At 42.1% G+C, this 16,500-nt stretch overlaps 1 protein-coding gene across 7 annotated transcripts in view; it reads right to left on the bottom strand.

The window, feature by feature from the left end:
• Nucleotides 1-16,500, bottom strand: part of ADD2 (adducin 2) — a 113,701-nt gene that overhangs the window by 60,377 nt on the left and 36,824 nt on the right. The gene's annotated exons all lie outside the window — the stretch shown is intronic.

The following is a 16,500-nucleotide window of genomic DNA, read 5'->3' as shown; positions in this document are numbered from 1 at the left end:
CCTGTGCACAGTAGGGCTGCTGGCGGTCTGCCGAATGAAGTGAATGAATGAATTCTTATTCTAGACACTGCAAATAGCCTACAGAAAGTGCTCACAATTTTGAAGTGATTATGAGAAAGAATTTTAAGATTTCTAGCTCTAGAGTATTTAATTGGGTTTTTACTTCAAGCAGTGCTTTATCTGATGGTCCCAATTATTACAATTGCCTTATTATTGTTAATAATACAAATGATGGTGATGATTCTTGTCAGCACAGGCTAGGTGTAGGGAGACACCTGAACAGAGAAGTGGGGGAGCGTCCCTCTGAATTAAACCCGAAGAGTACATGCAGTGCTGTAGGGCAGAGACTTACATAATGATTAACTGAAAGAGGAAATGAGTCCTTGGCCAGTAGAACTAGACTTTAATCTGACAGTGTAATAGCACAAGGACACTTCATCACACAATACACCTGGGCCAGTCCTGAGGGGTGTCATATTCCAGGGGACACAGCTCATGAAACACAACATTTAAAATATCTCAAATCCTTCGCTTGAATTTCTCAAACACCATGAAGAACAGAGAGTCTCCAGCATTACTTTTTAAAACCCCCCCTCTTCCACTGATTCACTGCAGTCACACACACACATATCACACGCATTTTCGTCAAGGCTCAGCCTCCCCACCCCTAAAAAATCTTCCTCTGCCAGAACCAGCTCTGCCTCTTCTCACACACCAGCCACAACTTGATCATGCAAATTTACAACCTCCTTCAGTTAGTCCTTCCTTCATCTCACCCTGCCCACCTCTCCTCCAAGCCCTGGCTCTATCCCCCACTTTAACAGAAGCCTAACAGGCCTCAGGCTCTCATGCTCCACCACCCCACTCCCCAACAGGAGGGTCCAACCTGGTAAGGGGAGGAGCTGTGGGCAAAAAAGCGGAGTCTGCTTCAACTGTCAGGGGAGCAGAAAAGCTGAGAACAACCAGATAGAGGGTAATGGCTTTTGTCCCATCACCCAAAGAAAGATCATGTCAGAAGGAAGAAGGATTGGGCAGGCATGAAGGCCTAAGAGTCACAGGGGCAGTAACTGGATCAGAGCTGGATTAAAGGATGGGCCAGCTGGGCAGATGCCAGGAGCCCCAGTCACCAAGCAGCAGTGCAATGTCACTTGCACAAGTTAAATCAAGTTTATGTAGAAATACAGTGTCAGTTAGCCAGGTTTTCATAAAAACAGCATGAGTTAACTCAAGCTTCTCTACATGACTCCTCACATTATTGTGAAATTTAAACTGGTTCTGCTCCCATTGAGTAGACAGAAAATGTATGACAGCTCCTGGACTGGGCTGATAAGGTATAAGTATGACAGTCTTGTGAAGTCTGTCACCACATTCAGTGGACATTTCATAACCAAGTAAGGCATGATTGAGTGCTATGGACTGAAACAAGTCTTTTACTTATTATATAACTTCTGGAACTTTTCATATGCCTAATTCATAAAATTTTATTAATATTTTCCTTATTTTGGACATGAAGAGATATTCCTAAAATATATATACATAATGAAGTCATGCAACATAATAAATAATTAGCCAGATAAATTGCACCAGGAAAAAAATAAGTGTAAACAAACTGCAAACTGTGGGTTGCAATATTTACATCAAAGACAATAACATCAAGGTAAAAAACCTCTAGATGACACAAAATTATTTTTATATTTGAAAAGAGAATTCCAACAATGAAAATGCCATATTGAACTACTATGCATCAAATAACATAGTATTGGACAGTATATGGAGAGTAAAAACTATTGAAAATTAGTGAGAAAATAACAAAAGTCCAATAATAATGAATGACATTAATATGATTTTCAGTCCACTACAAATTTAAAAGGGTAAAAGTGGAGAGCGGGTGGATAAGGAACCTGAATACACTGCTTAATTAGATTTAAAGGTATCCCTCATTGTCTACATTCTCACAACACAAACTTAGGAACCTAATAGATTTGAGCAACATGATATGCACTTAACATTAACATCATGGAAAGGATTTCATTATTCCAAGCATCTAGAGGAGGGTAAAATGCCAGATAAAATGAACACTTCAACAAAGCGTTTTTTCATTCTCAGCATCATTTATCTTGAGGAAATAGTGGGGGGTTTTGTTTTATTCTATTTTCTGGTCTAAGAAATTTTTATGGGCCTTTAAAATATGAAAAGTGAGCTCTTACCTCCTTTTCTGTGAAACAATAAGAAATATATATACTAGTTCTCTGCCTCAGATTCTGAAACAGTTCTTAAAAACCCTTATAATCTCCAAGTAATAAGGGTGCTAGCAGCATCTCTAATTCTAATATTTGGTCTTTGACCCAGGTTCCCAACACAGAGCTCCTAAAACCCTTGTAATTTCTTTCCTAAGTGATGAGGATGATAGGGACATCTCACACAGAGTTCATAAATCCTTTGGAATTTCTCGGGTTATAGGAGCATCTTTTGTTCTAATGAGGTGACTGCTGGTGGGAACCTAAATGGGGGCTGGCCGCCAGAAAGAACAAGCTGTGATTAGAAGCTTGAAATTTCCAACCCCCATTCTCTGGGTAGCAGGAAGAGGAGCTGGAGATTGAATTAATAATTGATCATGCCTACGTGATGAAGCTAACATAAAAAAATCCTCTAAGTACAGGGTCTGGAGAGTTTCCAAGCTGATAAATGCATCCACATGCTTGGATAGTGGCACACCCCAACTCCACAGGGACAGCAGTTACTGTGCTTAAGACCCTCCTGGACCTCACTCGGCGTATATAGAGTGAGGTCCTTTAACTGGCTGTTCATCTGCATCCTTGATGGTGCCCTTTATTATGTAATGAAGTGGTGGATGTAAGTGATTCACTGAGTTCTGTGAGCTGTTCTAGCAAATTATTGAATCCAAGGAGAGGGTTGTGGAACCCTCATCTTACAGCCAGTCTGTCAGAAGTATGCAGAGGCCCAGACTTGCAATTAGTGTCTGAAGTGGGGGGAGTCTTGTGGGACTGAGCCCTTACCTTGTAGGATCTGATGCTAACCGCAGGTAGACAGTGTCAGCATTGAATTGAATTACAGGACACCCAGCTGGTGTCGGAGAATTGGTCAGTGTGGGGAACACCCACACTGTTGTCAGAAGTACTGTAAGGGACATAAGTATTTTCTTTTACTTGCTAACCCTTGATGTGGCAGCCTTGATGTGGATAGAACAAGGGTAAAACAAAGGAATAAATTGCTCTGCAGGGGAAGTAACAAAAAATAAGAAGTGGTGCACCAAAAGCAATTGGAAAAGATGGAAGACACAAGGACAGGTGGGGGGGCTGGGACAAGAACAGGACAAAGAACAGAGTTCTATAGAAACAGACTGAGAAATTCCCTGCAATGGACAATGGCCAGTAAATGTTGATACTCACTAATGTCTGACATTGAATGTAAAAGTCAGTTCGGCCCTATCCTATAAACACCTCCTGTATGCCTAATTCTTTGATTAAAAGTCTGACACGCAGAAGAGCCTTGGGAGAACAAGGACAGTGTTTAGTGAGGGCAAATGTATTAACAAAGAGGGCAGCTCCTCCGGGAGGCAAGCTCTCAAGTATGATGGACGCTATTGCTCACCAGTATATGTTGCCTCCCTACTTTCTGGTATAAAAGAGAATGAGTGTTTCCCATCCTCTTCCAGTTCATCATTGCCAGTTGTCTTTTTGTGGTCAATGAAATATGAACAGGAGTTCCACTGAAAATAAGTATTTTGGAAGCTATCCTCCTGCTGCAGCCACCAGTAATTTCCAGATGGTGACAATTCCATCAGCCTGTCTCTCAGTAAGGAGGACATGGGGCAGGTCCCCCACCAAAACTTAACAGACATGCTGCAGGAGCACGAGAGAAATCTCTGCTCTGTTCAGCCACTGAGATCATGGGAAGGCTTGATATGCAGGGTAACTAGCCTTTCATGACCAACAGCCTGAGTAAGGTCAAGGGCAGAAGCACCAATAACACAGAGTAAGAGGCAGACCAAGAAGTTCATGCCCCTCTACCCAAAAAGTCTTGGGGGTCAGTGAAAGACATGGCCTTCTCACAGTTTGTGGAATAGGGACTTGAGTCATTTCAATTGCATATTAAAAGAAAGGTAAATTGCATATTAAAAACAGCTTCAAGGTCTTAGCCACATATGGATTATACATTAATGGAACATTTATAAGAACTTATTACAAATTAAGATACAAAGGAAACTCCAAAAAACCCTAAAAATTGAGAAAGACATATTCTCTAACCACAAAACATTAAAACTAGGTAATAAGTTCTAACAACAAAAACCTGCTATCTAGAAATCTTTGAAACTCTCCCCTAAATAACATTCATTCAGAAAGGAAATCTAACCTGCAGTCGCATGTTACTTAGAAAATGACAAGGAGGACACAAAATATTGACAATTGGGAGCTACAGCCAGAGTCACATTTAGAAACAAACTTACATCCTTTGATAGTTTTATTAACAAGAACAAAGAAAAAATATCTAAGCATTCAACTTTAAAAGTTAGCAAAACAGAATAAACTAAAGGAAAGAGGAAAGGAATTAAGATAATAAAAATTATTGAAACAAGACTGAATTAATCTAAGAGCTGGTTATATATCAATAGACACATTCTTAGCTCAATACAGAAGAGAAGTAGCAAATTCATAAAATTGGGAATGAGAATAAATAAGTATAAGTACAAAAAACAAAAATCTAGGAGGGCTGGAGGAGGCAAGAAAAAAGGGGCAGGAGGAGGACCACCTGCCAGCAAAGCCAGCCCAGCTGTCAGGTCAGGGGAGGCAATAAAAGGGAAGGAAGAATGTGGGATGTTACTTAGTAATGGCCTCGTTTTTGGAAAATGGCTGCTAATTTGCACTGGATGCTAGTTTAACATTTAACCTGGAAACTTCTAGGGAGAGTCATCATTCAATAATAAGCCTCATGCATGAGCCTACAAGGAGCACAATTCTAAAGATACAGAACAATCCAGTTCCAGTTTTCCAGTTGTTGTGGAAGAAAAGACTAGATCCATTTCCATGGCTAGTTCTTTGGGCATCACATTGCCTTGGATCAGAATGGTTGCCTCACTCTAGGACTGGCTTAGTACCACTAGTTATTGGAGAGGTGGGAGGGAGTGTGTGTGTCTCTCTCTCTCTCTCTCTCTCTCTCTCTCTCTCTCTCTCTCCTTTTCTCTCTTGTCTCTCCTTCTTCTCCTCTCACTTCAGACCAGTCCTCACCCTCTGGAGTCAGGAGGAGAGGATCATAATCTCAGTTCCTTCACCACACACCCCACCCAGCCGTGGACTTGCAGGCAAATCAATTAATCAATTTTGACATCTCTCTAATCAGCAATAAATGAGGATGTTGGTCTGGATAAGAAGACTGTGTTTTGAGAACCCCAAAGGTTCTAAAGAAATGCAGCAGGAGTTCTACAAGCATTTGATTCCATCTGTTCTAACTATCTGAAAGACTATAGTAAGCCACCCCTTTAATATTCCTAATTGGTATTTGTCTGAGACTGTCAATACCTTGTGCTAATTCTTTTCCTTGACTTCTTTTCCTCCTGCAGATTTGAAAACAGCCTAAAACATGTCCTTGAATAGGGAAGTTCTGTTCCTGAGTGTTAATTTCTTGAAGAACAAAACCAGTTCATGTCTACACACATGAAAATGTACCACCAGTGCGTCACCAGAGAACACGTGCCCTGGGCCCAGTGAAACAATAGGAGCTGCTCAGCTACATCTGCTTAGAGCCAGCTCCTGGCGTGGCAAAACTAAGTTTTGGGTGTTCTTATCTAATGTTTAATATTTATACATATTGTGTCTTTTAGGTGAAGTGAAATAACTGCCCATAAATAGGCAAATGGACTGCTGGTTGGGAAGAGAGGGAGTTTTAAAAGAAAATATGATGATGCTTATGACCAGTGATCAAGTTCAAGGTGAAACATCAAGTCAGCTAGTACCTACTGATCCTTCAACCCTGCTTGGCTGCGGAACAACAATGAGTGAAACATGAGGAAGGCCAATACAAACTCAAAGACACGAAAATACAGTAGTTATTACCGGTCTGTGGGGCTCAGGTTTTAGGGCAAAAAAAACCCACTCAAGTCTTTGACGAGGCAAAACAGCTCTAGGGCCCCGCCAGAGAACATCTATCTTGTGAGCCTAATAAGGTTCTTGGCTAAAATCATCACAGAACAAACATCTTAATGCTATTTTTTAAAGTTACGTAATATTTAAGTTTGACAATGAACATTAAACACTGCCCATGAGGGAAAAGCATATGGCTCTCTGCGAAAAGCTTATTCAGTCCTACACTGTAGACCTTGTTATACGTGTCAGATGAGAAGTCTGCTTCAACCATAGTACTGTAGTCAGATGGCACAGTGCTCCCAAGAATCCAAGACTCTGTATTTAATGAATTAGTTAAGTAGGTCAAAATTAAATTTGGAAAATTATCACTGCAAAATTATGTCTTATTATGGGTTAGCTTCCAAGGTACATCAGTAAGGCCAAAATTAGTTAGAGTCAAAATTATCCTTAAACATCTCAGCGGCCATGAAGAACAGAGAATGGTGTATGGATTGCCCTACACAGTAATGTGCATGTGCAACTGTATAATATACACATAGTAATGTACAATTCATAAGAGGGTGTGTGCAAAATATAATCAGGTCATATTTTTGCTATCTCTGGGAGCTGGATCTCCATGAGCTACATGCAAGCCTAAGCACCTCTGCTCTTCAAGAAATGCTCAGAACTGTATGGACAATAAAGCAGTATCTCTGGTTTATGCTACTTCTTTGTGCATTACGATCGCCCAGGTCATTTATAAGGGAGAAGACCTGCTCCAAAACACCCAACACTGACTCCGGAAGAGAAGAAAACGTCATTTCTTCTCAACAAAAGTGTAAAATCTCAAATAAGCTGGTGAAATTTGGAAAGATTTGTCAGGTTTATGTATAAACCTGGCTTAAAAAAACTTTTTTTTAAATTAAAACCCACAAGTAAAGGACTCCAGAAGCTGTGACTGTAGCTTATTTAAAGTCATCTCTGTGCATGGAAGACAAGCACAAATATCAGGAAGGTGGCAATGCCCTTCAAATCAGAATTTGAAATGAGCCAAGCAAATTAAGTCTCTAAATACTCACTTCTCAGAATTCCCTGTAATACTTTTGTGGAGTGAATTCCAGAATATTAGTTTTTCCTTACAAAATGTATTGGCTGTTCCAAGGCAAGGTGATGGTATAAATAGTTTAAATGAAGCAAGAAATTATTCTGAGTTGATTTTTCTGATAAGAAACTTACTAGAAACCTCTAAACCTGATGAGAAAACCCCAGCTTGCATATCTTGTTGATATTTTTAATAAATCAAATGAGCTTAATTTGGCAATTCACAGCCACAATATTACCTGCTTACAAATCATTCAGCTTTGAAAATAAAGTCATTTGGACTTAACATGCCAAACAAAAGGTATTTGAGTATTTTAAAACTCTAAGTGAATATCTGACAGAAGTAAAGGCTGAAGAAAACTTTAATAGCATTGTTGGACATTCTGTATTAAAAAAAAAGCACACTGAGAAGAATTTTCTAGCAAACACTGAAGATTTAATTGGGCTGCATTGCTCATTTCAATCAATTCCATCCAAACTGAAGACTTGGAGAAAAGAAATGAATGCTGTTGTTAGTCGTTGCCAGTGATTCAATTTAGGAAAAAAGCATTCAGCAAACGCCACGTAGAATGGTGAGCAAAACCAGGTAGAATGGTGCTTCCCGGCAAGCGTGGAAGTCCAGTTTGGTGCAGGAAACAGGCCCGGACCAGTAATCACAGAAATAGCTGTACTGCACTCGGGGTAGCTGCTCTGGAGGGGCACACCTGGGCCAGGAGTACCCCAAGCTGGAGAACTGGAGCTCCTAATGAAACAGGTCAGAGATAGCTTCCCTGAGGAAGTGACATCTGGGTGACATTAAGGAAGAATAAGAGTCAACAATAAAGCAGGAAGGGAAATTCATTCAAGATCAGGGCACTAGCACATACAAAGGCCCTGTGATGGACCAGGATGGCAGGCATGACTCAAAGGAAGAGTAGGGTGGTAGAAGCACAGTTAAGGAACCTAGAGAAGTCAATGGGAGGCATGTGGGAGCCAAATGGTGCTGGTCACATTCATCCATTCAGCCATTTACTCACTCACTCGTTCATCATCATTCACTGAGAGCCTTCTATGCGTCAGTGTACCAGGCACCAGGGAAGATACAGCAATGAATAGGGCAAGTAAGGATCCTGTTTTCCTGGAGTTTATATCCTAAATGGATAATAAATAACACACTTTTTTAAACTTAGAGTGATAAGATCTATGAAGAGAATTAAAAGAAGGCAATCACTAAACTGTACACTTAAAAATGAGGAAGATGTTTTGTGTATTTTATCACAATAAAAATTTTGAAAGAAATAAGAAAACAGACTTTACACAAACAAATAGAAAAGAAAAATAACCTGAGTATTGGCAACCAAGAAACATCACTGGATGCTAAAACTATTGGGCAAAGCTACTATGAGAAACAGGATGTTTACTACACCATCTCAGAGTCTATCCCCACAGGACTTAGTGATTACAAGAGAGAAACAGTATCTTTACAGCAGGACGGCTGCCAGACACCACCATACTCAAGTCAAGTTGCTGCACGCCACCTAGAAGGATGTGTGAAGAACAAGGCACCACCTAAGTGAAATAAGTCAAAAGACAAATACCATATGACCCCACTCTATCTGGAATCCAAGAAGCAAAACAAATGAACAAATTAACAAACGAACAAACAAATAACAACAGAAGACAGAAACAGACTCATAAACACGGAAAACTGGTGGTTACCAGAGAGGAGGCGTGGGGGGGGGGGGTAAGGGGGGATTCGTGAAATAGGTGAAGGGGATAAAGAGGCACAAACTTCCAGTTATAAAATAAATAAATGACAATGATGAAAAGTATGGCACAGGAAATACAGTCAATAATATTTTAAGAACTCAGTACAGTGACAGATGGTGACTACACTGACCCTGGTGAGCATTTCACAACATATATAACTGAGTCACTATGTTGTACACTTGAAACCAATATAATGTGGAATGTCAGCTAGACTTTAGATTTAAAAAAAAGAACACAGTATCACCTCTCGGGTAGTCTTGCCAAGAATTCATAATTTCAGCCTAATCATAAGAATATATCCGACAAATCCAAAATCCAAAATGAAGAACATACAGCAAAATAACTGGCCTGCACCCTTTAAACATGTCAAGGTTATGAAAGATACAGAAGACTGAGGAACTGCTCCAGACTGAAGGAGCCCAAAGAGATTTCAGCCTGGATGGAATACCAGGCCAGAGAAAAAAATTGTTTTATTTTGCTACAGAGAATGTTAGTGGAACAACTGGCAAAATTTAAATGAAGTCTGTAGATTAGACAATAGGACTGTGCCAATGATAACTATCTGGTTTTGATAATTGGATTTGGTTATGTAAGAGAACATCTTTGTTTTTAGGAAACACACACTGCAGTATTTAGGGGTAAATGGGCAGTATTATGTCTGCACTTGACTCTCGAATAGTTTAGAAAAAATCATATATGTGTGTGTGTATAGATGTATATGTTTGAATGTTTATTATGTATGTAAATGTATGGAGAATTCTGAAGAGAAGATACTTAAGTTGAGCTGCAAATGACAAGAAAGGGCTGTTCGACCAGTGGGAATGGCTAGTGTAAAGGCCCTGTGGCTGGGAGGCACCTAGGGAGTATAAGGAGCAGAAAGAAGTCCAGTGTGGCTGAAGCTAAGTGGGCAAGGGGGTGGGTGCTAAGAGATGCAAGCAGAGAGAAGTTTTGCCTCTTTTAAAGACTAACAGGAAACACTAATGGTTTCACAGGGGAGAGAGCGATGTTCGATTTGCATATTGAAAGCCCATAGTGGCTGCAATGTGAACAACAGAGCAGGGCAGCATGGGGCACAAGTGGGTGGGGAGATAAGCTAGAGGCCACTGCGGCTGTCCACATGGGGCTGATGCAGATGTCAGAGCCCGGACCCAGGGCAAGGCGCGGGTGGGCGGAGAAAAGTGCACGACTTAGAGGATGGTTAGAAGATAAAAAGAAAATCAAACAGGGGGGTGACCTGGATGTGCCCTTAGGCTCTCTTTTTCAAGCTTTGGACCAGTCAGTGGAACTGAAGCTAAGATTTCAAGGCAAAATTTAAAGTGCCTCTACCACATCCTGGCTTTAGTTTTGGGGGGTTTCTGTTTTGTTTCTTATTCCTAGCCCCCTCTTCCAGACAGTGCCACAAAGTATAGAACCAGAGACAGAGCAAGGGAGGAGGCCTTAGGAGTGTGGAAATGATACATGGACAAAGAGGGAGCTGGTCTCCTCCTGGCACACACAGGCAACATCTCTGAGGTTACCACAGCACCTCTAACATCCCAGCGTAGAGCTAGGAAATGCCATGTGCCGAGGGCCAGGTCCCCAGGCTCAGCCAGATGGCAGCCTCAGAAGCCATTCCTCCAGGGAGGGCAGCTGTCTGCGCTGACAGGAGCTTGCCTGCCCCTCGCTCTTGAGAAAGCACAGCAGACACTTTCTATATCATGTCCAGTTATTCCAAGTCATCATTTCTATGATTAATCAGTTGTATCCACCCAGGTGCATATGTGGGGGGGTTATCAAAGACAACAGAAGACCCTGTGGAGAGGAGAGCTTGTGTCCAGCCTCCATAACCAATACAGAAACAGGTTAACTGTATATATAACATAAATACGTCTCTGTGATATTTAAACAAGGGCTAATTTAATCTAAATTCCCTGTGAAACAAATCTATATTTAAAATCTACAGGTCATGGAAATGGAGGGTCAAAGTTGTAAATAATAAATATCCCCTTGACAGAACTCTAATAATGAGCTAGGAGCTTGGAACTGTGATCATCACTCATAAAACCACACCCAATAAATGCAAAATAGCTTTTGTGCTTAAAAGGAGTCTTCCAAGAAGGAATCAAGTCAAGCAGCAGTATTCCAATGTAATGTCAACCCCTTTGTGAGGGTTTTTTCTGATCTCTCCAGCTGCATCAGCGATTTCTCCTCCAAGCCCTCCAGCACTCATCAGTGAATAGTGGAATAATTTATCATGGTACGTCTCTCTGACGATTCTCAATTTCAGTACAGCTCAGCTTCCTTCTCATTCTGAGCCTTTAAAGAAGATGGAAATTAGAAAAAACAGTAAAGAAGGCAGCTTCGGTGCAGCAGGTCTAGGCACAAAGCCCGGGCAATCATTTCTTTAATCCTCTCAATAACCTTAAGGAAGTAGGTTCCAGAAGGTGAGGATACAACGAGAGAGGCGAAGAGATGTGTCCGTGTCACACTGCTAGTAAGTGGGGACAATCAGGATTCTAATACAGGCAATCTGACTCTGCCACCTCCCAGACTGGGGTGAGATGGCCAGAGTCAAAATCCCTGCTCAAGCCTTTATTTGGTGCTTTATAGCTGCATTGCCCCCCACCCCTGGCCTTTGGGATTTCCTGGCAATCCCCAAGGGCAAGGTCTCACCCACACTGAGGGCAGAACAGCAATGCCCCCTGGCAGGGCGTCCCAACACTGAGCGCAGCCTGCAGCTGCAGGATCAGCACTTGAGCCAAAGGTTTTTGATGCAAAAGATGATGCTGGATGGATTTCCTGGGGCATCATGGCTTTCTGAGTGTCTTTACTCATCTCACAGATGGATTAAAGTAGCTCTCAAAGACCTATGCAGGCACTGGGTTAAGTGTTGGGAGATAGCAAAGATTAGCAAACAGTTCCTGCAGGCCAGGAACCAAGAGTCCTAGGATGGTTTCAAACAAGAATACCAGGTCTCCAGGTAACAGCCCAGAGGCCTGCGGCACGCACTCTCCCATCCTGCTCCAGCACAGTCACCCAGACAGGAGCAGCTCCTCCTGGTTTCCCGTCCATTGCCCTTTTCCTTACACCTTCTACACGCATTTTGTGTCCCAGGGACCATCTCTCTTTATGGGTCAGTGGCTTGGGGACATCTTACAATTTTCAGACTGACCTTTCTGTAACATTATTCAGTGACAAACTAATCATGTCCTGTGCACGCAGAGGAATTACAATTTGAAATTCAATTTTTTTGGTACAGTAGGCCAACCGCCAAATGGAACCAGGGTGTTTGTTCCTCTCAGCTGCTGCCTTTGGATATGAGGCCAGTGCAACCTGTGTTTTCTTAAGAACTTATAGTGACATACAATCGTAATTATTTAGAAGAAAAATCTTGACAGGCTTTTGCTGACAGGAAACTGCCGTAATTCTGATGCCCCAGATTGGTTACCACCACCCAGAACAAAGGAAAGAGGGTGTATCCACAGCAGAGAATGGAGAACGGCACAATCTACATGCCTGTTCCTCCCTCAGGCCACTGGGACCCCCACTCAAAGGACATTCCTGCTCTCCGGCTCGAAGACCTCAATGCCTTATCCTTTGCGTCCTTTCCTTCCTCTCACCAGGATCCAAAGGTAAGGCCAGAAATGGCACATATTCAAGTAAAGATTGAAAGGAAACCTTTTTTTTTGGATCTATTCTATGTCTCTACATCTTTCTCGCTGACATGACTGCCTGCTGTATTGACCAGGCTGAGCCAAGTTATGCTGTACTAACTAGTCTTCCTTCCCCGGATCAGTGGGCCCTACCTGACCGCAACAGAGGGCTGAAAGGAGAAGTAGAGTTGTTTGTCCCCTTCTTTACCATAGGCTCCTCGTTGCGGGCCCCACCTGGGAATGGTGGCACGCACTCTGGCTCCCCGGTGACTAGGATGTGAGGCCTCAGCAGTGATCTTGAAGACCCCAGCCACGCGCTAGGTTTCCTGAGCCTCAAGGCAGCATCCATTGTCTCTGAGAAGGAGGAAGCCTCTGTCTTTTCACTGCTTTAAATGCTGGCCCCCCAAAACAACAATGCTTCTACAATGCATTCCAAATATATTAAACATGGCAGCTATACATTTAAGGGATTTGGGGTTGTAAAGAAGGAAGCCCCAAATTCCACTAGAGCACATTAAAGAAAATGAAATTACCTTAGGATTGCAAACACACATCAAGCCATTAAATAATTTAAAAAGCACTTAGTATAGCATGGAGCTATTCAAGTATAGGCACTCTTAAGCTGCTTGGATTGTACTGAGCTAAAATGTTTGGCAAGATTAAACTTGGAGGCTCATCCTAAAAACGTGTAATTCTATAGGAAGCACTCTCTTGTGAAGGACAATGGGAACAAATTTTAACAAGGGTAATATTCTGGTCACTGATGCCATGGGAAATTATGTGTGTGGCTGGCACTGCCAGCTGCCCAGGCAATATTCACCTCCCCCTCTTCCTTCCTAATAGAACTTCAACTTTGTCCAAGCTACGATATGCCCAACAAAATATGGAATTTTCTCATCCTTCCTGGAAGCTAGTAGTAACCATTTGATACAGTCCTGGTCAATAACGTATAAGCAGAAATCGGCTGGGAATTTCTGGGAGAGTCTAATTTCCTGAGAGAAATGCTATCCCTCCTCTCTTCTCACTTCCTCTCCTTTTCTATGTTGAGAAGGTAGTTGGGAAACTGGAAATGGAATAGCTGGTTTGCAAACTTCCAAGAGAAAGAACACAACCACAGCAGAGGAGAGAGACAGAAGGAGCCTGGCATGCTGGTGCCATCTTGAGCCGTTGTGCCAACCCTGAACTGCTGACCTCTGAATTTTCTAGGTGAGGAGATGAACTCCTGTTGACTAAGTTGCTGTGGCTGAGTCTCCATTTCATGAAGCTGGAGGCAACAGTCAACCAATAGAGTGAGTTAACAGACAAAAGAGCTCCCTGTCCAAGACACTTTGGAACTGGTAGGGTAAACAGTCCTGGGTACAGGATCTTTCCCAACTATTTATGTCCTAGATGCCTGATGATGCTTTGAGAGGAGGGGAGAATACAATACCTCCCAAATCCTCTAGACCATGGAAACTTTTGTTTCATGTTACATTTCTTGAGAATAGAGTTCTACCAGATATACTTTGGGGAATGGTCCTCCAGGTACTGCCACCCCACCCCCCACTGCCACTCACTCACCACACCACCTGCTGGACTGAGGAAACGACATGCCTTTCTAGGGCATGCAAGTATAAATTCTTAGAAAAGTTAAAACATAAAATCATTGTAACTTGGCATACTGCACTGAAGACTATCTCCCAAAACTTTGTGTCCAAGTAGAACCTGTGAGTGTGACCTTATTTAGAAATAAGGTCTTTGCGGAAAGTTCAGGTGAAGTCATCGTGGATTAGGATGGACCCTAAATCCAGTGGTGGGGTCTTTACAAGGAGATGGAGATTTGGACATATGGAGGACAGAGGACACACAGAGGAGAAGGCTACATGACAGTAGGGGCAGAGACTGGAGCAACGAAGCTGCACGCCGGGGACACCACGAACTGATGGCCACCGCCGAGAGGAAGCGGGGCAAGGAAGGCTTCTTCTCAGGACCTTTGGAGGGAGTACAGCCCGGCTAACACCTTGATTCCAGACATCTACCCTCCAGAACTATGGGAAAATAAACCTGTTGTTTGAAGTCACCCAGTTTGTAGTACTTTGCTAAGGCACCCTGGGAAACTAATATGCTCATTTAAATTGTGTGGGTGTTTTTCTCAATGTCCAGGGATGAGAATGAAAGGTCAACATGGAGGCCTGGCCATGTAGGCAGCTGGCAGCAACCCCACCCAGCTCCCCTTCTAGGGAACTTAAGAGTCTTCCTGTCTCTTTTCCTTGAAATCAAATAGCATCCTGAAAACTCCAACATTAAAAAAAGGAGACATTCAGAAGATCAAGGCCTAGCTTGGATACCCAGAAAATGAACTAAGATACGATATGAGGAGGAGCTTCCGGCATCAGCACTCTCTGGAGGACTCGTGCCGGGGGATGATCATCAAAAAGCCTCCACAGGGATCCGGGCGATGCTGCGGTCGTGGCTGCGTCCACCCCACCGTTTCCTGGACTTGCCATCGGAATAAGGAGGGAGATGTCTAGGCTGGCATGTGCATACAGTGAGACAACGAATTTGACCGGATCTGTACTGTTGAAACTCAACCAGGAGTTGGGAGGGGTGCAAGGTGTAGCACTCCAAAATCTTATGACTATAGACTATCTACGGTTAAAAGGACATATGGGAGGTGAACAGATCCCAGACATGGGCTGCTTTAATTTGTCTGATTTCTCTCAGACTGTTCAAGTACAGTTGGACAATATCCATCATATCATAGACAAATTTTCACAAATGCCTAGGGTGCCTAAATGGTTTTCTTGGCTTCACTGGAGATGGATGGTAATTATAGATTTGCTTTGTTTATGTCACCGTATTCCTATTATGTTAATATGTGTGTACAAATTAGTTAGTAGTTTAAAACCTATACATACTTAAGGTACTCTACAAGAAGATATGTCAAAGAAATAATCAATCCTCCCATGTTTTCTTCCATATGCTACCTCTATAGCTTTTCTTCTTCCTTCCTAATTACAACCCTTAAATAGAATTCGTGCCTCATATCAAAGTTACCAAGTATCATAATTCCTCCAGGTGGTAAAGATACCTCGAGACAAGTGCTGGGCATAGAAGCCACAGGGCATAAATCTGCAAAGAAGTAAAAAGCTAACCTTTTCAAACAATATGGCTTCTCTCTCACTTACCAACTTTACATTTCCCTGTATGGCCCCGGAAGATGACTGGTTAGCCAGAGACGGGTAAGATTCCTCAAGGGAGGAACAGCCTAAGACAGGCACAGTCGCAGGGGGGCAATCAGGTGAGAAATTGGGGATCAACAGAGGTGAGGCTCAGAACCTCATCCCCCCTGCTTTGAGAGAAATCTTCTGCATCCGTGGATGGTTTATTGCCCTTGTCTAGCTTGGATTAATACATAGTCTACAGGCACACACCTGATCATCTACAATTGCTCTCCTACAACACTAAACTATGTTTTCTACCTTTATCTTGCATCTACCTACCACTTCAGCATTTTATTAAAAATAAAAATAATAATAATAATAAAGGGAGAAATGTGGGATCAACATATAAATCAAGTATAAAAATCAAATGAATATTCATATTTGACCTGATTGTTTATAGTTCATAATGTGTGATCAAAACCGAAAGTTTCTGTGATGAATGCCCTTGTACTGTTCACCATGTAAGAATTTATTCACTATGTAAGAATTCGTTCACCATGTAAGAACTTGTTCGTTATGCTTCAGAAGATTGGAGACTGACGAGAGTTAGGCTTGAGATGGATTAATGATTGTACATTGAGCATTGACCCCCCTATACTGAATTTTATTGTTGTTAACAACCATTTGATCAATAAATATGAGAGATGCCCTCTCAAAAAAAAAATAGTATTCAATAAATGGGAATTACGTCAAGTTGAAAAAAAAAAAAAAAGGAGACATTGACATTTGGAAAGA

This window comes from Manis javanica, chromosome 1 (genome assembly GCF_040802235.1).
Source record: "Manis javanica isolate MJ-LG chromosome 1, MJ_LKY, whole genome shotgun sequence".
NCBI lineage: Eukaryota > Metazoa > Chordata > Mammalia > Pholidota > Manidae > Manis > Manis javanica.
Note: the sequence above shows the minus strand (reverse complement) of the source record. Positions and strands in the feature narration are given on the sequence as shown.